Source organism: Podarcis pityusensis (assembly GCF_964106645.2).
Source record: "Podarcis pityusensis genome assembly, chromosome: 6".
NCBI classification, from domain to species: Eukaryota; Metazoa; Chordata; class Lepidosauria; order Squamata; family Lacertidae; genus Podarcis; species Podarcis pityusensis.
Genome location: NC_138030.1, coordinates 85,183,645 through 85,196,458, shown reverse-complemented (window position 1 = coordinate 85,196,458; position 12,814 = coordinate 85,183,645).

The window sequence follows — 12,814 nt, the reverse complement described above, 5'->3', positions numbered from 1 at the left end:
GCTGGCCACATGACCCGGAGGCTGTACTCGGCCAATAAAGCGAGATGAGCACCGCAACCCCAGAGTCAGTCACGACTGGACCTAATGGTCAGGGGTCCCTTTAGCTTTACCTTACCAGTGCTTTAAAGGTACACCCAAAAAGCTGGATTCTGTGCAATTTGCATGTATTTTGCTATAGCCAGCTGTGACACCAAGATGAAGCCCTAAGGCTTCCAGATTCACTTTCTTGGACTGGCTGGATGCTGAGGAGTGCTGGGAGGCACAAGCTGGGGAACTCCCAGAGGAAGCCCCAGGGGAAGAAGGCTCAGAGCCAGGGGATTGGTGGTGGGACAACGATGAGTGGTCAGAGGGAGAAGAGGGAGCAGATGATGATGATGGTGGTGGTGATGATGATATTTTATATACCGCCCTATACCCGGAGGTCTCAGGTCAGTTCACAGAAAATATCACAACATACCGTATTGGCCCAAATATAAGCTGTACCAGAATATAAGCTGCACCCTTAAAATTCAAGGGGGTAAAAGGAAAAAAAGACAATACCCAAATATAAGCCGTGCCCTTAATATTCCACAGTCACACCCGTTCCGTTTTACCATATGTCTGTTTCAGCAACAATATTGTCACGTCGAGACCACATAACACCAGTCTTGAAAGACCTACACTGGCTCCCAGTATGTTTCTGAGCACAATTCAAAGCGTTGGTGCTGACCTTTAAAGCCCTAAACGGCCTCAGTCCAGTATTCCTGAAGGAACGTCTCCACCCCCATCGTTCTGCCCGGACACTGAGGTCCACCTCTGAGGGTCTTCTGGCGGTTCTCTCGCTGCGAGAAGCCAAGTTACAGGGAACCAGGCAGAGGGCCTTCTCGGTAGTGGCGCCCGCACTGTGGAACGCCCTCCCACCAGATGTCAAAGAGAACAACAACTACTAGACTCTTAGAAGACATCTGAAGGCAGCCCTGTTTAGGGAAGCTTTTAATGTCTGATGGATTACTGTATTTTAATATTCTGTTGGAAGCCGCTCAGAGTAGCCAGGGAAGCCCAGCCAGATAGGCAGGGTATAAATAATAAATTATTACTATTATTATAAGGTCGCGAATTTAAGCTGCACTTAATTTTTTTTTTGTGGGACATTCCTAGCCTTCTCATGCCTTGAGAGAGTGTCAGCAGCTGGAGTCTGGTGCAGATCAGCAGTGAATTTTTTCTTCAAAACACCCCCACACCAAAACAGCTCATGCCTGGTGATCACAGCCAGTCTTCCCAGTAGGTCTTGCCCCATTGAAGCTGTTGCAAGGACTGAAGGTCCTCACCTTTTCACTGCTCTCTAAGGCTCCTTCCCCAGCAGCCTAAGGCTCCTATGTTTTGTCCTCTACATTTATCTGCATGTTCTGGGAGACCAGGAGCAAGGGAGTTGGTCGCAGCAGGATGGGAAGACTCCCTGGATTCTTCAGCAGCCTGGCTGATTTCTGTCTCCTGGTCCCCCTCCTCTCCTGCCTCTGAGTCTGGACTGCCCTCTGCCCCATCTGCTTCCTGCTCACTAAACACTGTTGCTTCTTCAGCTTCCAACACCTCCTTCTCCTAGCTTTGTTTCCAGGCCAAGTTCAAATTGCTGGCTTTGAGCTATCAAGCCTTAAATGGCTCAGGACCGCAACACCTCAAGGACCGCCTCTTTCCATATGTACCTACCTGGACCCTGAGATCATCTTCTGAGGCCCTCCTTCGTGTGCCTCCTCCTCGAGAGGTCCGGAGGGTGGCAACACGAGAACGGGGCCTTCTTGGCAGTGGCTCCCCATCTGTGGAATGCTCTCCCCAGGGAAGTTTGCCTGACGCCTTCATTATACACCCTTCGGCACCAGGCAAAAATGGTTCTTTTTGACCAGGCCTTTGGTTGACCTGATCAACATCCCATACCCTTTTAAAATGTGACTCTTTTGGCGGGGAGGGGGGCCAGTGTTTTTGGGTTGTTGTTTCCGTTTTGATTACAGTGGTACCTCAGGTTAAATACTTAATTCGTTCCGGAGGTCTGTTCTTAACCTGAAACTGTTCTTAACCTGAAGCACCACTTTAGCTAATGGGGCCTCCTGCTGCTGCCGCGCCGCCAGAGCACGATTTCTGTTCTCATCCTGAAGCAAAGTTCTTAACCCGAGGTAATATTTATGGGTTAGCAGAGTCTGTAACCTGAAGCGTGTGTAACCTGAAGCGTATGTAACCCGAGGTACCACTGTATTTGTTGTGGTGTTTTATGTTGATCTTGTTCTGTGAGCAGCCCTGAGACCCTCTGGGTATAGGGCGGTATAATTAATTATAATATTCTTTCCACAGACAGAATTATGGAGTAGAAGACCACAAATGGCGACTAATCCCAGCAGCGCTTGTACTGCCTTCAGGCACAGAGGCAGCCCGTTGGTGGCAGATTTGGGGAATCGTGGGGAGGGAGGGAGCTTTTGCCCCCCTTTCCAGATGCATATGGTTGGTCTCTAGGGGAAAGAGGATATTGCATTAAATAAGCCTTTTGTCAGGTCCAGCGGGGCTCCTAAGAAGGGAAGGAAAGAACAGCTGCTGCCGCGATAAGCATCCAAAACAGTTTCAGTGATGAGACTGCACCTCCACACACCTCGCCCGAGTTGTCACTGAAGCATCCCTCAGTACATCACCTACTGGCAGGGGCAGCCTGGCAAAATAGGAAGGCCCCCCCCCGAGACACTGCTCCTTCCCCCATCCTGGAAGCCTTGCCTGCCAGGGTCCTGCAGCTGCAGTGGATTCCAGCAGAGTTCCACAAGATCCAGCTACAAGCTGCTGCAGCCGTGCGCCCAAGGGAGGCGCCTTCGGGGAACTGTCCACAGGATTCGCCGCCCAAAGTAGCTGCTTCAGTCTGTCTCATGAGCGAGCCGGCCCTCCCTGGTGACCATTTTCACTTCAGCCCCCAATCTACCTTTTCCTCCAAGATAAAGGTAATAGGTAAAGGATCCCTGGACGGTTAAGTCCAGCCAAAGGTGACTATGGGGTTGCGGTGCTCATCTCGCTTTCAGGCCGAGGGAGCTGGCATTTGTCCACAGACAGCTTTCCAGGTCTTGTGCCAGCAGGACTAAACCACTTCTGGCACAACGGAACACCGTGACGGAAACCAGAGTGTATGGAAACACCGTTTACCTTCCCGCCACAGCGGTACCTATTTATCTACTTGCACTGTTGTGCTTTCAAACTGATAGGTTGGTAGGAGCTGGGGCACCTTGTCGTGGGGATTCAAACCGCTGACCTTCTGATTGGCAAGCCCAAGAGGCTCAGTGGTTTGGACCACAGCGCTACCCATGTCCCATGCAAGGAGCTGAAGGTGGCATAAGAAGTTTCCCTCTTCCCAGTTCAGTTCTAGTACTATGAGAGGGAGAAAAAAGAACCTGCTTCCTCCATGCCATGCATAATTTTATAAACCTCCATCATTGCTAAGCTGCCCTCTCCCCTAAGCGGTCCCTGCTTTGGCAGCCCTGTCATTCAGTAGCCTCCTCCTGGACCTTTTCCCTTTGGAGACAAGCCTGCCCAGAGCTCAACACAAGATCCAAGTGTGGTTGCACCACAGATTTGTAGAAAGGGCAGCTGTAATCAAGGTGAACCCCACGCTTGTGGGATGTGAAACACATAGCAATCAAGTCCTGAATGGGGTAACTGTGCCCCTGAAGGACCAGGTGCGCAGCCTGGGAGTCATTTTGGACTCACAGCTGTCCATGGAGGCGCAGGTCAAATCTGTGTCCAGGGCAGCTGTTTGCCAGCTCCATCTGGTACGCAGGCTGAGACCCTACCTGCCCACAGACTGTCTCGCCAGAGTGGTGCATGCTCTGGTTATCTCCTGCTTGGATTACTGCAATGCACTCTACATGGGGCTACCTTTGAAGGTGACCTGGAAACTACAACTAATCCAGAACGCGGCAGCTAGACTGGTGACTGGGAGCGGCCGCAGAGACCACATAACACCGGTCTTGAAAGACCTACATTGGCTCCCAGTACGTTTCCGAGCACAATTCAAAGTGTTGGTGCTGACCTTTAAAGCCCTAAACGGCCTTGGTCCAGTATATCTGAAGGAGCGTCTCCACCTCCATCGTTCTGCCCGGACACCGAGGTCCAGTGCTGAGGGCCTTCTGGTGGTTCCCTCACTGCGAGAAGCCAAGTTACAGGGAACCAGGCAGAGGGCCTTCTCGGTAGTGGCGGCCTCCCTGTGGAACACCCTCCCACCAGATGTAAAAGAGAACAACAACTACCAGGCTTTTAGAAGACATCTGAAGGCAGCCCTGTTTCGGGAAGCTTTTAATGTTTGATGTATTATAGTATTTTAATATTCTTTTGGAAGCCGCCCAGAGTGGCCGGGGAAGCCCAGCCAGATGGGCGGGGTATAAATAATAAATTATTATTATTATTATTATTATTAGTAGTAGTACAACATTCCTAGAGTGGTCATGATAGGGGATGCTTTGTACCAGCCAGGAGAAAACTTCCTGTTTCCTCCTGAGCGGGGACAAACTTCCTCTGCATGTGACTAGATGTGGGTGTGGTCTAATCTGGGTAGGGGAGTACACGTTCTTCTTTTGCTTCTTCTCCTCCATTTTGTTTTTCCACATGTTAGCAGAAGTGACTGTCGGCAGTCACTTGGGACTAACTCCCTTATGGGATAGTTCCACATGTATATATACTTTTGTAACCTAAGTCTGCCTTCAGGGATCCAGCTGTGAACTGAATGAATGTGAGTAAATTGCTTTTATATAGACTTTAATAAGATTGTCGTGTCTGTTCTTTTTAAGAGGGACCAGAAGGGATCTTTTTTTTTTTTTTTTTTTAAAAAAAATTTTTATTGGGGTTTACAATAAAAGTGAACATAATAAACAGTATAACAAATCTTAACATAATTTCACATTTTCTTTGGACTTCCTCACATCTCCCGCTCCCACTTTCATCATTATAACTTTTTACCAGCAATTTATTATCTTATTTGCATTCTTATATCTCATTTATGTCTTTATAATCTTATAATTCTCAAAAAAAATTATATTTTCTCAATCTCACTTATTTTCTTAAATCATCTAGGTTAGTGGTGCTCGATTATTTATGAACTAGCATCCTGCTTAACATTCACTCAAATTACAATACTTTTGTAAGTAATTCTTAAATTTCTTCCAATCCTCCTCCATCTTCTCTTCTCCCAGGTCACGAATTCTGCCAGTCATCTCGGCCAGTTCCATATAGTCTATCAGTTGCATCTGCCATTCTTCCAGTGTGGGTAGATCTTGAGTTTTCCAGTGCTTTGCGAGAAGTATCCTTGCTGCTGTTGTTGCATACATAAAAAATGTCCGGTCCTTCTTTACCACCCCTTGGCCGACAATACCCAAAAGAAAGGCCTCTCGTTTCTTGGTGAAGGTATACTTAAATACCTTTTTCAATTCATTATAAATCATTTCCCAGAACGCCTTCACTTTAGGGCAAGTCCACCAGAAGTGGAAAAGTGTTCCTTCACACTCTTTACATTTCCAACACTTATTATCAGACAGGTGGTAAATTTTTGCAAGTTTGACTGGGGTCATATACCATCTATATATCATTTTCATTACATTTTCTTTCAAAGCATTGCATGCAGTAAATTTCAATCCGGTACTCCACAACCTTTCCCAGTCCTCAAACATAATATTATACCCAATGTCCTGTGCCCACCTTATCATAGCCGATTTGACCATTTCTTCTTGTGTATTCCATTTTAACAGCAAGTTATACATCCTTGAAAGTACCTTAGTCTTTGGTTCTAACAATTCTGTTTCTAGTTTCGATTTCTCCACCTGGAACCCTAATTTCTTATCATTTTTAAAGACTTCTTTAATCTGAGCGTAATGTAACCAGTCTCGCACTTTATCCTTCATTTTCTCCAAACTCTGCAGTTTCCAATTGTCTCCATTTTTTTCTAGTATTTCCCAATATTTAGGCCATTTAGCCTCCATATTGGGTCTTTTTCGGGCCTTAGCTTCCAAAGGTGAAAGCCACCTTGGAGTTTTATTTTCCAGCAAGTCTTTATATTTTAACCAGACATTAAACAGTGATTTTCTGACAATATGGTTCTTAAAGGCCTTATTTGCTTTAACCTTGTCATACCATAAATATGCATGCCATCCAAAAGCATTGTTAAACCCTTCCAAATCCAACACGTCAGTGTCTTCAAGAAGTAGCCAGTCTTTTAGCCAGCAGAACGCTGCGGCCTCATAATACAACTTTAGATCTGGCAGGGCAAAGCCCCCTCTTTCTTTCGCATCAGTTAATATCTTAAACTTAATTCTGGGCTTTTTGCCCTGCCAGACAAACTTAAAAATATCTCTCTGCCACTTCTGAAAGCACTCCGTCTTGTCCAAAACCTGAAGTGTTTGGAACAAAAACAACATCTTTGGCAATACATTCATCTTGATAGCAGCAATTCGGCCCAACAAAGAAAGTTTCAATTTTGACCAACTATCTAAGTCTCTCTTAATTTCTGCCCAGCATTTTTCATAATTATCCTTAAAAAGACTTAGATTTTTTGCTGTTATGTTTACCCCTAGGTATTTTACTTTTTTAACCACATTAAGTTCTGTCTCTTTCTGAAACCGTTCTGACTCTGTATCTGTCAAATTTTTCCCCAAAACCTTAGTTTTCTGTTTATTTAATTTAAATCCAGCCACCCGACCAAAATCATTAATCAGTTGTAATACTCTTTTCGTACTAGACTCTGGCTCCTGCAAAGTCAAAACCAGGTCATCTGCCAGAAGGGATCTTACCAGGAATCTTATATAGAGAGGCTCAGATAAGCCTTCAACAAGCAAACCGCTGTGCATTTAAAGGGGAATGTTTAAACTCTGCTACGATATAGAGCTTGCTAATGCAAGTTAGGAAGGATATCATTAAACAATATATCCTCTCCTGCCTCCCGGAACATTCCCACAATGCTAAAAGATCGGTGGGAAAGGGATCCAAAGGGATCCAAAACAAGACTGCCAGTGCCACGATCTCTTAACAAGACATTCGCCCTTTTCACAGGCTGAGCCAGTGGTTGCATTAAGCTGCCTGCTATAAGTTGCAGGATTGGTTCAACCAGGAACTTGAGTATTAGCATCTAAATAAGAGGGAGGGACAGAGAATGGTCCCTAAAATGATGGGGGAGGGAGCCTCCATCGAGTCATGCTGGTGGCTGTTTTTAGCTGCCTCTTTCGGTTACTCCTCACCCTGCTCCCCCCACAAAAAAATTCTTCTCCTCCCACTGTGACTCTGAGATCTCTTCCCTACTTTAGTATAAGCCTCGTCCTTTGAAAGGATTTGCTGCCAAGGAACCACATAGCATCACTTCCGAATGGATTGCTTATTCTTTGGAAGAAAATAGGTCATCTCCCCTTCCTTCTGGCTTTCATCCAAAGGATTCCTCCCTCTCCATGCCTGCCCCACTGCTCCCTTCGGCGGCAGCATCTTTTCTAACGGCTTAGACCATGCCGAGCGTGCAGAAAGCTTAGCATGATGCTCCGAGTCTGGGACTGAATCACTGACTGTCATACAGCCATTAAAAGCTGACACTCTGTACCTGGGGCAGGGGAGGGGAAGAGCCACAGCCAAAGCACCTAGCTAAGAGGTGAGCTGCAGTATCCATTGAATTTGGGGCAGCCCCCTGGAGTCCTCCCTGGAGCTTGCCTTCATCTTGGTTCCTTTGTACCTCTGCATGCTGGGCAAGCCAGGGGAAGCAAGCCAGGGGAAGGCAGGCAATGTTGCTACCTGTGCTGGTCCCGGGGGGAAGGTTACCGTTGGCGTAGTCAAAGTCTGGTCCTGGGTCACTGGTCTGGAAACAGTTCACAAGGAGCGAGGCGAGGTCCGAAGCAGGAAGCCGGGTGGGGACAGGATCACTGGAAGGTCAGGTCTGGGTCCGGGCAAGAGCAGGTACTCAACGACGTTGCTCCCGCAACCTGGGACCGGGCTGACTGGCCTTTATCTTCTCTGAGGCCAGGGGTGGTCCCGGCCCCCAGGAGACCCGCCTCTCCTGGCCTTAAGGCGAGCACTCCTCCTGGGAGAAACCAGTTCCCTTCGCCTCTCTGCCCTGAGCCTCTGCAGTTCAGGAGAGGCTGAAGGGTTACTGGACCCAGGGGGAGACTCACCTGTAGGCACTGAGTCCTCAACCACCTCCGGAGCTAGAGTGGATTCACCTGGTGTCTGCTCCTGAGGATCCGGCACAGGTGCAGGCGCTTCAGAATCAAGGCCCTGCCCCAGTTCAGCCGGCCCTGGAGGCAGGGACTCCTGTGTAGGCTGGGATTCCTCCGGTTCCGCCTCTGAATCGGATTCCCAGGCCATCACACTACCACTGTAGCCCTCCAAGGAAGCCCCATCTGGGAAAACTGGCTCAAGGGTCCCTGATGTTGCTACTTAAAAGGGGCTGCCAAATTAAGGGCAATGTTCTGGCACAGCTCTAAACTTCCTGGCCAAGTCCTGTAGGAGACACCCTGCACATGCCTGCTAAAAGGGACGAGGGTTCCCGGGGACAGTCCCTGGATTTGCAAATCTGTCCCTGGGAAACGTGGCAGAGGCGGCAGCGGCAGTCAGCCACCTGCCTGGTAGTGCAGTGGGCTCTGGCTGGCTTCAGGAGCTGCTTGCTGCTGTGGCGCCCACCATTTTTCCTCGATGGAAGTTCCCATATGATGTGTCTTGTGGGCAACACATCATATGGGGACTTCCAGTGAGGAAAAATGGCGGGTGCCACGGCAGCGAGTGGCGAGCAGCTCCTGAAGCCAGCCAGAGCCCACTGCGCTACCAGGCAGGCTCCGGGCTGCTGACTGCCGTTGCCAAAGGGGAACCGGGGATGTCCAGCGGTACAGATCTCCTGCCCCCTTCCCCCCTTGTTTTGACTGATCGGGGGAGGCTCAGGATTGCGGCCGGGCTGCCGTTGCCCAGTTTTTTAAAAACTCTGTGCATTTATGTTTCACAGGGTGCGAAAGAAGGGCTTTGCACCTTTATACAATATGCATGTGTGCTTGGGCCCTGGGCCTTTTGCCTCATCACCCCAACTACTGACTCCCTGTTGCTACTCAGCTTTTTTTTTTAAAAGTGTCCCTGGATTCATTGAAAAAAATCTGGTAACCATAGTCTAAACCACTGAGCCTCTTGGGCTTGCCGATTAGAAGGTTGGCGGTTCAAAACCCCAAGATGGGGTGAGCTTCCGTTGCTCTGTCCCAGCTTCTGCCAACCTAGCAGTTCAAAAGCACACCAGTGCAAGTAGATAAATAGGTACCGCTGCGGCAGGAAGGGAAACGGCGTTTCCATGCGCTCTGGTTTCCGTGCACCAGAAGCGGTTTAGTCCTGCTGGCCACATGACCCGGACAGCTGTCTGTGGACAAACGCCAGCTCCCTCGGCCTGAAAGCGAGATGAGCACCACAACTCCATAGTCGCCTTTGACTGGACTTAACTGTCCGGGGATCCTTTACCTTGACCTTACATGCCTCCTAAATGGCTTTAGTGAAGACCCTGTTGGAGCACTTCCATAGGCTCAGGGCACCTGCTCTCTTCCCCTTCCTGAGCCAGAAGAGTTGGCCTTGGGGCCAGAGCCAGGCTGCCCCCAAGGCAGACTGAAGCAGCCACTTTGGGCGAGGGAATCCTGTGGGGCAGTGCCCCTGTGGATGCCCCACTCATTGCTGCTGGGGTTGCACAGCGGCAGCAGTTTCCGGTCATATCAGGGAGTGCTCCGGGACATTTTACCAGATGCCCTGGTGAGAGAGGCTTTGGTGGAGGGGCTAGCCATTACCTTCCCCTTTCACCTCAGGAGGTGAAATGGGATGGGCTGCCCCTGGACCGGGGGGAGATATGAAGTGGATGGCACTGTGGTCTAAACCACTGGGTTTGCCTATCAGAAGGTCGGTGGATCGAATCCCTGTGACTGAGTGAGCTCCCGTTGTTTGTCCCAGCTCCTGTCAACCTAGCAGTTCAAAAGCAAACCAGTGCAAGTAGATAAATAGGTACCGCTGTGGTGGGAAGGTAAACAGTGTTTCCGTGCGCTCTGGTTTCCGTCACAGTGTCCCGTTGCACCAGAAGTGGTTTAGTCCTGCTGGCTCCATGACCCGGAAAGCTGTCTATGGACAAATGCCGGCTCCCTCGGCCTGAAAGCGAGATGAACGCCAGAACCCTATAGTTACCTTTGACTGGACTTCCTCCGCATGTGACTGGAGGTGGGTGTGGCCTCACCTGTGCAGGTAATGATAAAACCACAGGACAGGGCAGCCATCTCTCTCTCTTTCACCACATGCATCGAAGGAACAACATCTCCTGAGTGAAAGATGCCCTCTTGGCTCCCAGCCAAGAGAGGACAAAGGGACTATCTTCTTATAAGATAGACAACAAAATGTATATTACTTCACTAAGCTTAAGTCTGCCTTCTGGGATCTGACTGTTAACAGAGTGTAAGTAAACTCTTTTTATACTTTTGTAAAAGACTGTGTCGTCTCTTGTATTTTATGAGGGAATAAGGGGAAATTACCAGTATAGTTGGAGGCGGGTGGCGCTGTGGGTAAAACCTCAGTGCCTAGGACTTGCCGATCACATGGTCGGCGGTTCGAATCCCCGCGGCGGGGTGTGCTCCCGTCGTTCGGTCCCAGCTCCTGCCCACCTAGCAGTTCGAAAGCACCCTTAAGTGCAAGTAGATAAATAGGTACCGCTTTATAGCGGGAAGGTAAACGGCATTTCCGTGTGCGGTGCTGGTGCTGGCTCGCCAGAGCAGCTTCGTCACGCTGGCCACGTGACCCGGAAGTGTCTGCGGACAGCGCTGGCTCCCGGCCTATAGAGTGAGATGAGCGCACAACCCTAGAGTCTGTCAAGACTGGCCCGTACGGGCAGGGGTACCTTTACCTTTTTACCAGTATAGTTATTATAGAGGCTTAAGTGAGCCTGAGCCAACGCTGCCATTGCAAACTTAAATAAAGGGGAATGTTTTACTCTGCTGATATTTTGGAAACTTGTTAACACAAGTTGGATAAGGATATAATTAGACAATATATCCTCTCCTGCATCCCTGAACATTCCCACAAAAATAAGGATCCATGTCCAGTCACAAAAGTGAAAACCCATCAGGTGACAGCAAGAGCGGCTGTCAGCCTTCCTGGCAGACTGCCTGGGGATGTGCCAGTCCGCTCTTAGGAAGTGGGCTCCTTTTCTCCTTAACCTTACCTTCCTGCATGCAGAGGTACAAAATCAGCTGGTCCTAGTTCTGCAACGGGGGCTGCAAGGTAGTAGGATAGGTTTGGGGAAGAATATCAGCTGGAGGGGTTCTCTGCCATAACTTGGCTGCATGAAACTGAGTAGTTGGTCTCCTGAGAAAGACCGGGAGGAGGATCCTACAGAGATGGACTTCCTGTACAGGTTTTTGCAGATGTTGTGCAGACTTCTGGAGAAGAGCAGGGATGAAATTGAAGGGTTGGCAAATAAGACACACAGATAGTGAAAGCAGCTGCCCGCTGGGTGTCCAGAACCCTTTATTACATAAAAACAGAACCGTCTTCAAACAAAATAAAAACAGAGTCCTGTCCAGGGGCCAAACTTTCCCTGGGAATTGTGTCACTCCCCAGGCAAGTGACAACATTATCTGAGAGTACCCTCTTGTTGGGTGAGCTCAGCATCTTTCTTACTTCCTTTTCGGGATGGCTGCAGCTGGATGACTCCAAAACACACACCCTGCTGTTATGGCCTGAGAGTAGCGGCTTCGTAGGAGTGGTGAATATGCAAAGAAGGCCCCCCTGGGGGCAGGGGAGGGTTTTAGGGCCCAAGAGGCTGCTGCTCCCAGACACAACACCTTGCAAAGCAAAACTCCACAGCGCAGACTTCCTTGAGTCACCCACATTTTCCCAGACACACCCCGTCTCTGCTCACCCTCTGTTTCCATCTCCTCATATCTCTCCCCGCCATTACTTGGCGGAGCGACAATTCTATGGGTCAGAAAGCTCAAACCTTTCCTCTGCCGCTGAGCCTCGGGCTCCTCCTCCTCCTCTGCCATCCGCATGGAGGCATGGAACACAATGGCTGGGTGTTGCTTGCCCGGTTTTGGCGGGGGGTTAGAGGAAGAAATGGCAGCCCATGGGGTTTGCCAGCCCCCTTCCTTTTGCACCAAGGCCCACCTCCTCAGAGAGGCATCCCATTGTTGGTTTGCATAAGGGAACTGATGTATTCTGTTCTGACACCCAGGCCGAGGTATCAAAATGTACAATGAAAACACGGGCTGGTGGCAACCTCAGCACAATTTGGAACTTGACCGCTTGGGCTATGGCAGCAGGCTACCAAATGGGACCCCTTCACCTGTGCAGCGAATGGGGCAAGTGGCTGAAGGGGGCAGAGAGGTGTACGGCACAGAGCGCATGACACATGCAATGGGAGCAGCTGCCCCCAGACACTGCGAGGCTGCCCAGGAGAAGCCAGAGCTTTGTGTGGAAATAGGAGAAAGGATCACTGGGACACGCCCCTGCTTGGATGTCAGCCTTATTTGCTGCTAGCAGCTTCAAAGCGGGACAGAGACACTGCAAGACCTTATTTTGGCTTGGTTGGGGCCTCCATTCTTGGTAGCGTTTTCATGGTGCTTGGATCCGACTGCTGCCCATCCTCTGCTGGATCTGACTGCTGCTCCTCTGACCTGCACAGAGGGACCGGCTCCTGCTCTCGCCTAGAGAAAGACTGTGTGGTTTATACAAAAGCAGCCCTGTTTTAAATTCAGCTGCCGCCGCTGCTGCTGCTAGAATAAAAATGAACCTGCATCATTCTTAGGGTTGCAGCTTCCGCTTGTAGCCCCATCAGGCCGCTCTCCTC